Below are 13,408 nucleotides of genomic sequence, written 5' to 3' on the forward strand. Positions count from 1 at the left end.
ATTGGTTCAACAAGGAACCCGGAGAGAAACTCTCACCAAATTTTATCAAAATGCCAAAAGTCTTTTTATTGAAAACAAAAACAAATACTTATAGTGTATCTGAACATAAAGATAAAAATAGACATGGGCTTCTAAACAGTTTGGGCCAAAATTACAATAAAAATAAATTATAACTAAAAACTTATTTAACTTGGGCCTTCAAGTTAGTTTGGGCCTTCAACAACAATTAGTAGTCTTGGTAGTGCCTCTGCCTCTGGGCCTTCATCTTTCTCCACTTGGGCCTTCAATCATCATCAATGGCAGCTATACAAATGACCAGCCTTGTCTCTAAGACGTGTTGGGCTTGTTTAAGTCTGCCTCTGGTCATGGGACCTTCAAAGTCTTCATAGTTCTTGGTTATGTCCTCATCAAAATATTATTTAGGGATTGAATAGAAAACGCAATAGCCGACATCGGAAGTTAAAAAGCCCCGACTGCTATTTTTCAGCTGACATTGCGCAAGCTTTTTTACAAACGCTGGCCGATAATATTTCTTTATGGTAAAGGAATTTTTTATGTTGGTTTCACCTATAAAATTTTCAATGTAGATCGGCTAGGTTTTCTCGTGCTAGCAAAACCGAAGATGTGTTTCGACTGACACCGGCATGTTTTCATTTACTAGGCAACGAAAACATTAGCCTACGTCGGAAAAAATCATGCTTCACCGATACGCATTGAAAAAAATGTCGGCCAGGAAAGATGACCGATCGAGGTTTAAAAAAGAAGCATCACCGGATGACGCCGAGCGAACATTTCTTAATAGACATCATCCAAATATTATTCAGGGATTGAATAGAAAATACAATAGCCGATATAGGTAGTTAAATAGCCCCAACTACTATTTTTCAGCAAACATTGCGCAAGTTTTTTTTACAAACGCTAGCCGAAAAATTTCTTTACGGTAAAGGAAGATTTGTTGTTGGGTGTCACCTATAAAATTTTCAATGTAGGTCGGCTAGGTTTTTTCGTGCGAGCTCAATTGAAGTTGTGTTTCGGCTGACACCGGCATGTTTTCATTTGCTTCGCAAGGAAACCATTAGCCTACCTCGGCAAAACAACATGATTCACCAATACTGATCGAAAAAAATGTTAGCCGACGTCGGCCTGGAAAGATGACCGATCGAGGTATAAAAAAGAAACATCACTTAATGACGCCGATCAAACATTTCCTAATAGACATCATCCAAACACTATTTAGGGATTGAATAGAAAGTACAATAGCGAACATCGGCCGTTGTAAAGCCACGACTGATATTTTTCAGCCGACATTGTGCAATTTTTTTTACAAACGCTGACCGATAATATTTTTTTATTGTAGAGGATGCTTTTTTTTCGGTGTTGCGATATAAATTTACAATGTCGGTCGCCTAGGTTTTTTCGTTCGAGCTCATCCAAAGTTGTGTTTCGGCCGACACCGGCATGCTTTCACTTGCTTGGCAAGGAAAACATTAGCCAAACTTGGTTCAAAACGATGATTCACCGATACTGATCGAAAAAATGCTAGCTGACGTCGGCCAGGAAAGATGATCGATCGAGGTTTGAAAAAGAAGTATCACCCGATGACACCGATCGAACATTTCCTAATAGACATCATCCAAATATTATTAAAGGATTGAATAGAAAATACGATAGTCGACATCGGTCGTTGTAAAGCAGCGACTGATATATTTCAGCTGACATTGCGCAATATTTTTTTACAAACACTGGCCGATAATATTTTTTTACGGTAGGGGATGCTTTTTTGTTCGGTGTTGCCGTAAAAATTTACAATGTAGGTCGGCAAGGTTTTTTCGTTCGAGCTCAACCGATGTTGTGTTTCAGCCGACACCGGCATGTTTTCATTTCCTTGGCAAGGAAAACATTAGCCAACCTCAGCAAAATTCATGATTCACTGATACTGATCGAAAAAAATGTTAGCTGACGTCGGCCAGGAACGATGACCGATTGAGGTTTAAAAAAGAAGCATCACCGGATGACGCCGATCGAACATTTCCTAATAGACATCATCCAAATATTATTCAGGGATTGAATAGAAAATATAATAGCCGACATGCCGCGACTGATATTTTTCAGCAGACATTGCACAATTTTTTTTACAAACGCTGGCCGATAATATTTTTTTACGGTAGAGGATGCTTTTTTGTTCGGTGTTGCCGTAAAAATTTACAATGTAGGTCGGCTAGCTTTTTTCGTTCATGTTCAACCGAAGTTGTGTTTCGGCCGACACCGGCATGTTATCATTTGCCTGGCAAGGAAAACATTAGCCAACCTCGGCAAAAAAACATGATTCACCGATACTGATCGAAAAAAATGTTAGCCGACATTAGCCAGGAAAGATGAACGATCGAGGTTTAACAAAGACGCATCATCGGATGACACCGATTGAACATTTCCTAATAGACATCATCCAAATATTACTCAGGGATTGAATAGAAAATTCAATAGCCGACATGCCGCGACTGATATTTTCAGCAGACATTACACAATTTTGTTTACAAACGCTGGCCGATAATATTTTTTTACGGTAGAGGATGTTTTTTTGTTCGGTGTTGCCGTAAAAATTTACAATGTAGGTCGGCTAGCTTTTTTCGTTCGTGCTCAACCGAAGTTGTGTTTCGGCCAACACCGGCATGTTATCATTTGCCTGACAAGGAAAACATTAGCCAACCTCGGCAAAAAAACATGATTCACCGATACTGATCGAAAAAAATGTTAGCCGACGTCGGCCAGGAAAGATGACCGATTGAGGTTTAAAACTGAAGCATCATCGGATGATGCCGATCGAAAATTTCCTAATAGACATCATCCAAATATTATTCAGGGATTGAATAGAAAATACAATAGCCGACATCGGCCGTTGTAAAGCCGCGACTGCTATTTTTTAGCAGACATTGGACAATTTTTATTACAAACGCAGGTCAATAATATTTTTTTTCGGTAGAGGACACTTTTTTGTTCGGTGTTTCCGTAAAAATTAACAATGTGGGTCAGCTAGGTTTTTTCGTTCGAGCTCAACCGAAGTTGTGTTTCGGCCGACACCGGCATGTTTTCACTTGCTTGGCAAGGAAAACATTAGCCAACCTCGGCTCAAAAACATGTTTCGGCCGACACCGATTGAGGCTTAAAACAGAAGCATCACCGGATGACGCCGATCGAAAATTTCCTAATATACATCATCCAAATATTATTCAGGGATTGAATAGAAAATACAATAGCCGAAATCGGCCGTTGTAAAGCCGCGACTGCTATTTTTCAGCAGACATTGGACAATTTTTATTACAAACGCATACCGATAGTATTTTTTTTCAGTAGAGGATGCTTTTTTGTTTGGTGTTTCCGTAAAAATTTTCAATGTAGGTCGGCTAGGTTTTTTCGTTCGAGCTCAACCGAAGTTTTGTTTCGGCCGACACCGGCATGTTTTCATTTGCTTGGCGAGGAAAACATTATCCAACCTCGGCAAAAAAACATGATTCACCGATACTGATCGAAAAACATGCTAGTCGATGTCGGCCAGGAATGATGACCGATCGAGGTTTAAAAAAGAAGCATCACTGGATGACGCCAATCGAACATTTCCTAATAGACATCATCCAAATATTATTCAGGGATTGAATAGAAAATACAATAGCCGACATCGGCCGTTGTAAAGCCGCGACTGCTATTTTTCAGCAGACATTGGATTATTTTTATTACAAACGCAGGCAAAAAATATTTTTTTTCGATAGAGGACACTTTTTTGTTCGGTGTTTCCGTAAAAATTAACAATGTGGGTCGGCTAGGTTTTTTCGTTCGAGCTCAACCGAAGTTGTGTTTCGGCCGACACCGGCATGTTTTCATTTGCTTGGCAAGGAAAACATTAGCCATCCTCGACAAAAAAACATGATTCACCGATACTGATCGAAAAAATGCTAGCAGACATTAGCCAGGAAAGATCGAGGTTTAATAAAGAAGCATCACCGGATGACGCCGATCGAACATTTCCTAATAGACATCATCCAAATATTATTCAGGGATTGAATAGAAAATACAATAGTCGACAGGCCGCGACTGATATTTTTTAGCAGACATTGCGCAATTTTTTTTACAAACGCTGGCCGATAATATTTTTTTACGGTAGAGGATGCTTTTTTGTTCGGTGTTGCCGTAAAAATTTACAATGTAGGTCGGCTAGCTTTTTTCGTTCGTGCTCAACCGAAGTTGTGTTTCGGCCGACACTGGCATGTTTTCATTTGCTTGGAAAGGAAAACATTAGCCAACCTCGGCAAAAAAACATGATTCACCGATACTGATCGAAAAAAATGTTAGCCGACGTCGGCCAGGAAAGATGACCGATTGAAGTTTAAAAAAGATACATCACCGGATGGCGCCGATCGAACATTTTCTAATAGATATCATCCAAATATTATTTAGGGATTGAATAGAAGATACAATATCCGACATCGGCCGTTATAAAGTTGTGACTGATATTTTTCAGCCGACACTGCGCAATTTTTTTTACATACGCTGGCCGATAATAGTTTTTTTACGGTAGAGGATGCTTTTTTGTTCGGTGTTTCCGTAAAAAATTTCAATGTAGGTCGGCTAGGTGTCTTCGTTCGAGCTCAACCGAAGTTGTGTTTCGGCCGACACCGGCATGTTTTCATTTGTTTGGCAAGGAAAACATATTAGCCAACCTCGGCAAAAAAACATGTTTCACCTATACTGATCGAAAAAAATGTTTGTCGACGTCGGCCAGGAAAGATTACCGATCGAGGTTTAAAAAAGAAGCATCACCGGATGACGCCGATCGAACATTTCCTAATAGGCATCATCCAAATATTATTCCGGCATTGAATAGCAAATACAATAGCCGACATCGGTCATTGTAAAGCGTCGAATGATATTTTTCAGCCGACAATGTGCAATTTATTTTACAAACGCTTGCCGATAATATTTTTTTCGGTAGAGGATGCTTTTTTGTTCGGTGTTGCCGCATAAATTTACAATGTAGGTCGGCTAGGTTTCTTCGTTTGTGCTCAACCGAAGTTGTGTTTTTGCCGACACCGACATGTTTTCATTTGCTTGGCAAGGAAAATATTAGCCAACCTCGGCAAAAAAACATGATTCACAGATACTGATCGAAAAAAATAGTAGCCGACGTCGGCCAGGAAAGATGAACGATTGAGGTTTAAAAAAGAAGCATCACCGGATGACGCCGATCGAAAATTTCCTAATAGACAACATCCAAATATTATTCCGGGATTGAATAGAAAATCCAATAGCCGACATCGGCCGTTGTAAAGCCGCGACTGATATTTTTCAGCCGACATTGCAGAATTTTTATTACAAACGCAGGCCAATAGTATTTTTTTTTCGGTAGAGGATGCTTTTTTGTTCGGTGTTTCCGTAAAAATTTTCAATGTAGGTCGGCTAGGTTTTTTCGTTCGAGCTCAACCGAAGTTGTGTTTCTGCCAACACCGACATGTTTTCATTTGCTTGGCAAGGAAAACATTAGCCAACTTCGGCAATAAAACATGATTCACCGATACTGATTGAAAAAAATGTTAGTCGACGTCGGCCGGGAAAGATGACCAATCGAAGTTTAAAAATGAAGCATCACCGGATCACGCCGATCGAACATTTCCTAATAGACATCATCCAAATATTATTCAGGGATTGAATAGAAAATACCATAGTCGACATCGGTCGTTGTAAAGCCGCGACTGATTTTTTCAGCCGACATTGCGCAATTTTTATACAAACGCTGGCTGATACTATTTTTTTTTCGGTAGAGGATGCTATTTGGTTCGGTGTTGTGGTCAAAATTTACAATGTAGGTCGGCTAGGTTTTTTCATTCGACCTCAACCGAAGATGTGTTTCGGCCGACATCGGCATGTTTTCATATCCTTGGCAAGGAAAACATTAGCCAACCTCGGCAATAAAACATGATTCACCGATACTGATCGAAAAAAATGTTAGTCGACGTCGGCCAGGAAAGATAACCAATCGAAGTTTAAAAATGAAGCATCACCGGATCACGCCGATCGAACATTTCCTAATACATATTCCAAATATTATTCCGGGATTGAATAGAAGATACAATAGCCGATATCGACCGTTGTAAAGCCGCGGCTGATATTTTTCAGCCGACATTGCGCAATTCTTTTTACAAACGCTGGCCGATACTATTTTTTTAACGGTAGAGGATTCTATTTTGTTCGGTGTTGCTGTAAAAATTTCAATGTAGGTCGGCAAGGTTTTTTGGTTCGAGCTCAACCGAAGTGATGATTCGACCGACACCGACATCTTTTCATTTCCCTTGCAAGGAAAACATTAGCCATCCTCGGCAAAAAAACTTGATTCACCGATACTGATCGTAAAAATGCTAGACGCCAGGAAAGATGAACGATCGAGGTTTAAAAAAGAAGCATCACCGGATGACGACGGTCGAACATTTCCTTATAGACATCATCCAAATATTATTCAGGCATTGAATAGAAAATACAATAGCCGACATCGGTCGTTGTAAAGCCGCGATTGATATTTTTAAGCTGACATTGCGCAATTTTTTTTTCAAACGCTGGTCGATACTATTTTTTAGCAGTAGAGGATTCATATTTGTTCGGTGTTGCCATAAAAATTTCAATGTAGGTCGGTTAGTTTTTTCGTTCGAGGTCAACCAAAGTTGTGTTTCGGCCGACACCGGCAAGTTTTCATTTGCTTGGCAAGAAAACATTAGGAAACCTTAGCAAAAAAATATGATTCACCGATACTGATCTTAAAAAATACTAGCCAACGTCGGCCAGGAAAGATGATCGATCGAGGTTTAAAAAAGAAGCATTACCGGATGAGCCGATCGAACATTACCTAATAGACATCATCCAAATAATTTTCAAGGATTGAATAGAAAATACAATAGCCGACATTGTTTGTTGTAAAGCCGCGACTGATATATTTCAGCCGACATTGCGCAATTTCTTTTACAAACGCTGGCCGATACTATTTTTTAACGGTAGAGGATTCTATTTTGTTCGGTGTTGCCGTAAAAATTTCAATGTTTGTCGGCTAGGTTTTTTCGTTCGAGCTCAACCGAAATTGTGATTCGGCCGACACCGGCATGTTTTCATTTGCTTGGCAAGGAAAACATTAGCCAACTCGGCAAAAAAAACATGATTCACCGATACTGATAAAAAAAAATGTTAGCCGACGTTGGCCAGGAAACATGTCCGATCAAGGTTTAAAAAGGAAGCATCACTGGAAGACGCCGATCGAACATTTCCTAATAGACATCATCCAAATGTTATTCAGGGATTGAATAGAAGATACAATAGCCGACATCGGCCGTTGTAAAGCCGCGACTGATATTTTTCAGCCGACATTGCGCAATTTTTGTTTACAAACGCTGGCCGATACTATTTTTTACCGGTAGAGGATTCTATTTTTTTCGGTGTTGCCGTAAAAATTTCAACGTTTGTCGGCTAGGTTTTTTCGTTCGAGCTCAACCGAAGTTGTGGTTCCGCCGACACCGGCATGTTTTCATGTGCTTGGCAAGGAAAACATTAGCCAACTCGGCAAAAAAACATGATTCACCGATACGGATCGAAAAAAATGTTAGCCGACGTCGACCAAGAAACATGTCTGATCAAGGTTTAAAAAAGAAGCATCACCGGATGACACCGATCGAACATTTCCTAATAGACATCATCCAAATATTATTCAGGGATTGAATAGAAAATACAATAGTCGACATCGGTCGTTGTAAAGCCGCGACTGATATTTTTCTGCCGACATTGCGCAATTTTTTTTACAAACGCTGGCCGATCTTATTTTTTAACTGATATGAATCCTCATGGCACAAGGGCTGACTTAGGATCGTGTAGGATTAAACCTTGATGGAAAATGCGGAAATTGATTAAGGAAATGATGGAAAATAAGGTGGTTAATTTCGTGGGTCTTAATAAGGTGGTTCTTGGCATAAAATGGATGAATGGGATGATAAAACGTAGGTTAAGTGGTGGCTGGACAGAAATATGGAAATGGCAATAACTGAAGCTATAGGGCTCCAAATGAGGCGAGTCCAAAAGGAGGTGAAAGGTCTCGTTTTGAAATTCAATTTAGGCTTAAGAATCACTTAATTTGAGTGCGTAAAATGGGAGTTATGGCCACGAGATAATTCTGGGCAGAGGTGGATTTTCTGGAATTGTGGTTTGAAAGAACAAGGGTGAAGATGAAAGGAAGGAAAGAATCACTCTTTCCAGCGAGGGCAACACACAAAGGTTGTGAAAGTCCTTTGATACAGCCAGGGTGTTCTTGAATCACTCAAGAATTTAGGAGAATCACTCTCACTAAGATAAAAGAGATAAACTCTAATTTTCTGAATAAAACTCAACTTGTGTTTATTGATAAAATGATTCAGCTTATATAGAAGCTTTACAGCAGATTTTAGTAATGACCCACTAACCTAGAATTAAAATAACTTAATGCCATTAACCTAGGGAATTAAAAAAAACTTAATGGCTGAGTGTAACTGAAATTGTGGCAACCAAAAGTCACCCCCAACAGCCAACAAGTCAGCCACCATTTGGTCTCCCAAAAGGCTGATGCCTAGGTTGCCAATTGGGCCCTTATTACAACTTGAACTAAACCTACTAAAGCCCTTTTAGTTGATTAACCCAAAACATATTTTTGGTCAGCCAACTTTACAAGGATTGGGCCATTATTTAGTCAAACTAAACACTCTAAAATTGAGACAAAGTGGTGCCATTTAGTCCTCCTCCATTTGGGCCATGATACAACTCACAACCTTGGACTTTTCTCCTTGAAACTTGGGCTTGTATTCAAATAGTATGGATACCACTTGTTGAAGAGCTTCCTTGGCTTTCCTTGCTCTAGCCCTTGTCATAGGCCCTCCAAGTCCTTCAAGTGGATCCTTGCCCTTGCTTTTGATCATGTCCTCATCATTAACGGTAGAGGATTTTATTTTGTTCGGTGTTGCCGTAAAAATTTCAATGTTTGTCGGCTAGGTTTTTTCGTTCGAGCTCAACCGAAATTGTGATTCAGCCGACACCGGCATGTTTTCATTTGCTTGGAAAGGAAAACATTAGCCAACTCGGCAAAAAAACATGATTCACCAATACGGATCGAAAAAAAATTTTAGCCGACGTCTTCCAGGAAACATGTCCGATCGAGGTTTAAAAAAGAAGCATCACCGGATGACGCCGATCGAACATTTCCTACTAGACATCATCCAAATATTATTTAGGGATTGAATAGAAGATACAATAGCCGACATCGGCCGTTGTAAAGCCGCGACTGATATTTTTCAGCCGACATTGCGCAATTTTTATTTACAAACGCTGGCCGAAACTATTTTTTAACGGTAGAGGATTCTATTTTGTTCGGTGTTGCCATAAAAATTTCAATGTTTTTCGGCTAGGTTTTTTCGTTCGAGCACAACCGAAGTTGTGGTTCCGCCAACACCGGCATGTTTTCATTTGCTTGGCAAGGAAAACATTAGCCAACTCAGCAAAAAAACATGATTCACCGATACGGATCGAAAAAAATGTTAGTCGACGTCGCCCAGGAGACATGTCCGATCAAGGTTTAAAAAAGATGCATCACCGGATGACGCCGATCGAACATTTACTAATAGTCATCATCCAAATATTATTTTGGGATTGAATCCAAAATACAATAGCCGACATCGGCCGTTGTAAAGCCGCGACTGATATTTTTCTGCCGACATTGCGCAATTTCTTTTACAAACGGTGGCCGATACTATTTTTTAACGGTAGAGGATTCTATTTTGTTCGGTGTTGTCGTAAAAATTTCAATGTTTTTCGGCTAGGTTTTTTCGTTCGAGCACAACCGAAGTTGTGGTTCCGCCAACACCGGCATGTTTTCATTTGCTTGGCAAGGAAAACATTAGCCAACTCGGCAAAAAAACATGATTCACCGATACGGATCGAAAAAAATGTTAGCCGACGTAGGCCAGGAAACATGTCCGATCAAGGTTTAAAAAAGAAGCATCACCGGATGACACCGATCGAACAGTTCCAACTAGACATCATCCAAATATTATTCAGGGATTGAATAGAAGATACAATGGCCGACGTCGGCCGTTGTAAAGCCGTGACTGATATTTTTCAGTCGACATTGCGGTATTTTTTTTTACAAACGCTGGCCGATACTATTTTTTAACGGTAGAGGATTCTATTTTGTTCGGTGTTGCCGTAAAAATTTCAACGTTTGTCGGCTAGGTTTTTTCGTTCGAGCTCAACGGAAATTGTGATTCGGCCGACACCGGCATGTATTCATTTGCTTGGCAAGGAAAACATTAGCCAACTCGGCAAAAAAACATGATTCACCGATACGGATCGAAAGAAATGTTATCCGACGTCGGCCAGGAAACATGTCCGATCAATGTTTAAAAAAGAAGCATCACCAGATGACACCGATCGAACAGTTCCTACTAGACATCATCCAAATATTATTCAGGGATTGAATAGAAGATACAATGGCCGACATCGGCCGTTGTGAAGCCGCGACTGATATTTTTCTGCCGACATTGCGCAATTTCTTTTCCAAACGCTGGCCGATACTATTTTTTAACGGTAGAGGATTCTATTTTTTTCGGTGTTGCCGTAAAAATTTCAACGTTTGTCGGCTAGGTTTTTTCGTTCCAGCCCACCCGAAGTTGTGGTTCTGCCGACACCGGCATGTATTCATTTGCTTGGCAAGGAATACATTAGCCAACTCGGCCAAAAAACATGATTCACCGATACTGATCGAAAAAAATGTTAGCCGACTTCGGCCAGGAAACATGTCCGATCATGTTTTAAAAAAGAAGCATCACCGGATGACACCGATCGAACATTACCTACTAGACATCATCCAAATTTTATTCAGGAATTGAATAGAAGATATAATAGCCGACATCGGCCATTGTAAAGCCGTGACTGATATTTTTCAGTCGAAATTGCGGTATTTTTTTTTACAAACGCTGGCCGATACTATTTTTTAACGGTAGAGGATTCAATTTTGTTCGGTGTTGCCGTAAAAATTTCAACTTTTCTCGGCTAGGTTTTTTCGTTCCAGCTCACCCGAAGTTGTGGTTCCGCCGACACCGGCATGTATTCATTTACTTTGCATGGAAAATATTAACCAACTACGCAAAAAAACATGATTCACCGATACGTATCGAAAAAAATGTTAGCCGACGTCGGCCAGGAAACATGTCCGATCAAGGTTTAAAAAAGAAGCATCACCGGAGGACGCCGATCGAACATTTCCTAATAGACATCATCCAAATATTATTCAGGGATTGAATAGAAAATACAATAGCCAACATCGGCCATTGTAAATCTGCGACTGATATTTTTCTGCCGACATTGCGCAATTTCTTATACAAACGCTGGCCGATACTATTTTTTAACGGTAAAGGATTTTATTTTGTTCAGTGTTGCCGTAAAAATTTCAACGTTTGTCGGCTAGGTTTTTTCGTTTGAGCTCAACCGAAATTGTGATTCGGCCGACACCGGCATGTTTTCATTTGCTTGGCAAGGCCGATACTATTTTTTAGGTACAGGATTCTATTTTGTTCGGTGTTGCCGTAAAAATTTCAACGTTTGTCGGCTAGGTTTTTTCGTTTGAGCTCAACAGAAATTGTAATTCGGACGACACCGGCATGTTTTCATTTGCTTGGCAAGGAAAACATTAGCCAACTCGGCAAAAAAACATGATTCATCGATACGGATCGAAAAAAATGTTAGCCAACGTCGGCCAGGAAACTTGTCCGATAAATGTTTAAAAAAGAAGCGTCAACGGATGACGCCACTCGAACATTTCCTAATAGACATTATCCAAATATTATTAAGGGGTTGGATAGAAAATACAATAACCGAAATCGGCCATTGTAAAGCCGCAACTGATATTTTTCGGCCGACATTGCGCAATTTCTTTTACAAACGCTGGCCGATACTATTTTTTAGCGGTAGAGGATTCTATTTTGTTTGGTGTTGCCGTAAGAATTTCAACGTTTGTCGGCTAGGTTTTTTCGTTTGAGCTCAACGGAAATTGTGATTCGGCCGACACCGGCATGTTTTCATTTGCTTGGCAAGGAAAACATTAGCCAACTCGGCAAAAAAACATGATTCACCGATACGGATCGAAAAAAATGTTAGCCGACGTAGGCCAGGAAACATGTCCGATCAAGGTTTAAAAAAGAAGCATCACCGGATGACACCGATCGAACAGTTCCTACTAGACATCATCCAAATATTATTCAGGGATTGAATAGAAGATACAATGGCCGACGTCGGCCGTTGTAAAGCCGTGACTGATATTTTTCAGTCGACATTGCGGTATTTTTTTTTACAAACGCTGGCCGATACTATTTTTTAACGGTAGAGGATTCTATTTTGTTCGGTGTTGCCGTAAAAATTTCAACGTTTGTCGGCTAGGTTTTTTCGTTCGAGCTCAACGGAAATTGTGATTCGGCCGACACCGGCATGTATTCATTTGCTTGGCAAGGAAAACATTAGCCAACTCGGCAAAAAAACATGATTCACCGATACGGATCGAAAGAAATGTTAGCCGACGTCGGCCAGGAAACATGTCCGATCAATGTTTAAAAAAGAAGCATCACCGGATGACACCGATCGAACAGTTCCTACTAGACATCATCCAAATATTATTCAGGGATTGAATAGAAGATACAATGGCCGACATCGGCCGTTGTGAAGCCGCGACTGATATTTTTCTGCCGACATTGCGCAATTTCTTTTCCAAACGCTGGCCGATACTATTTATTAACGGTAGAGGATTCTATTTTGTTTGGTGTTGCCGTAACAATTTCAACGTTTGTCGGCTAGGTTTTTTTGTTTGAGCTCAACCAAAATTGTGATTCGGCCGACACCGGCATGTTTTCATTTGCTTGGCAAGGAAAACATTAGCCAACACGGCAAAAAAACATGATTCACCGATACTGATCGAAAAAATTGTTTGCCGACGTAGGCCAGGAAACATGTCCGATCAAGGTTTAAAAAAGAAGCATCACCGGATGACACCGATTGAACATTACCTACTAGACATCATCCAAATATTATTCAGGGATTGAATAGAAGATACATTGGCCAACGTCGGCCGTTGTAAAGCCGTGACTGATATTTTTCAGTCGACATTGCGGTATTGTTTTTTACAAACGCTGGCCGATACTATTTTTTAACGGTAAAGGATTCTATTTTGTTCGGTGTTGCCGTAAAAATTTCAACGTTTGTCGGCTAGGTTTTTTCGTTCGAGCTCACCCGAAGTTGTGGTTCTGCCGACACCGGCATGTATTCATTTGCTTGGCAAGGAAAACATTAGCCAACTCGGCAAAAACACATGATT

Source organism: Glycine soja, chromosome 4 (assembly GCF_004193775.1).
Source record: "Glycine soja cultivar W05 chromosome 4, ASM419377v2, whole genome shotgun sequence".
In the NCBI taxonomy this organism is placed as follows: Eukaryota; Viridiplantae; Streptophyta; class Magnoliopsida; order Fabales; family Fabaceae; genus Glycine; species Glycine soja.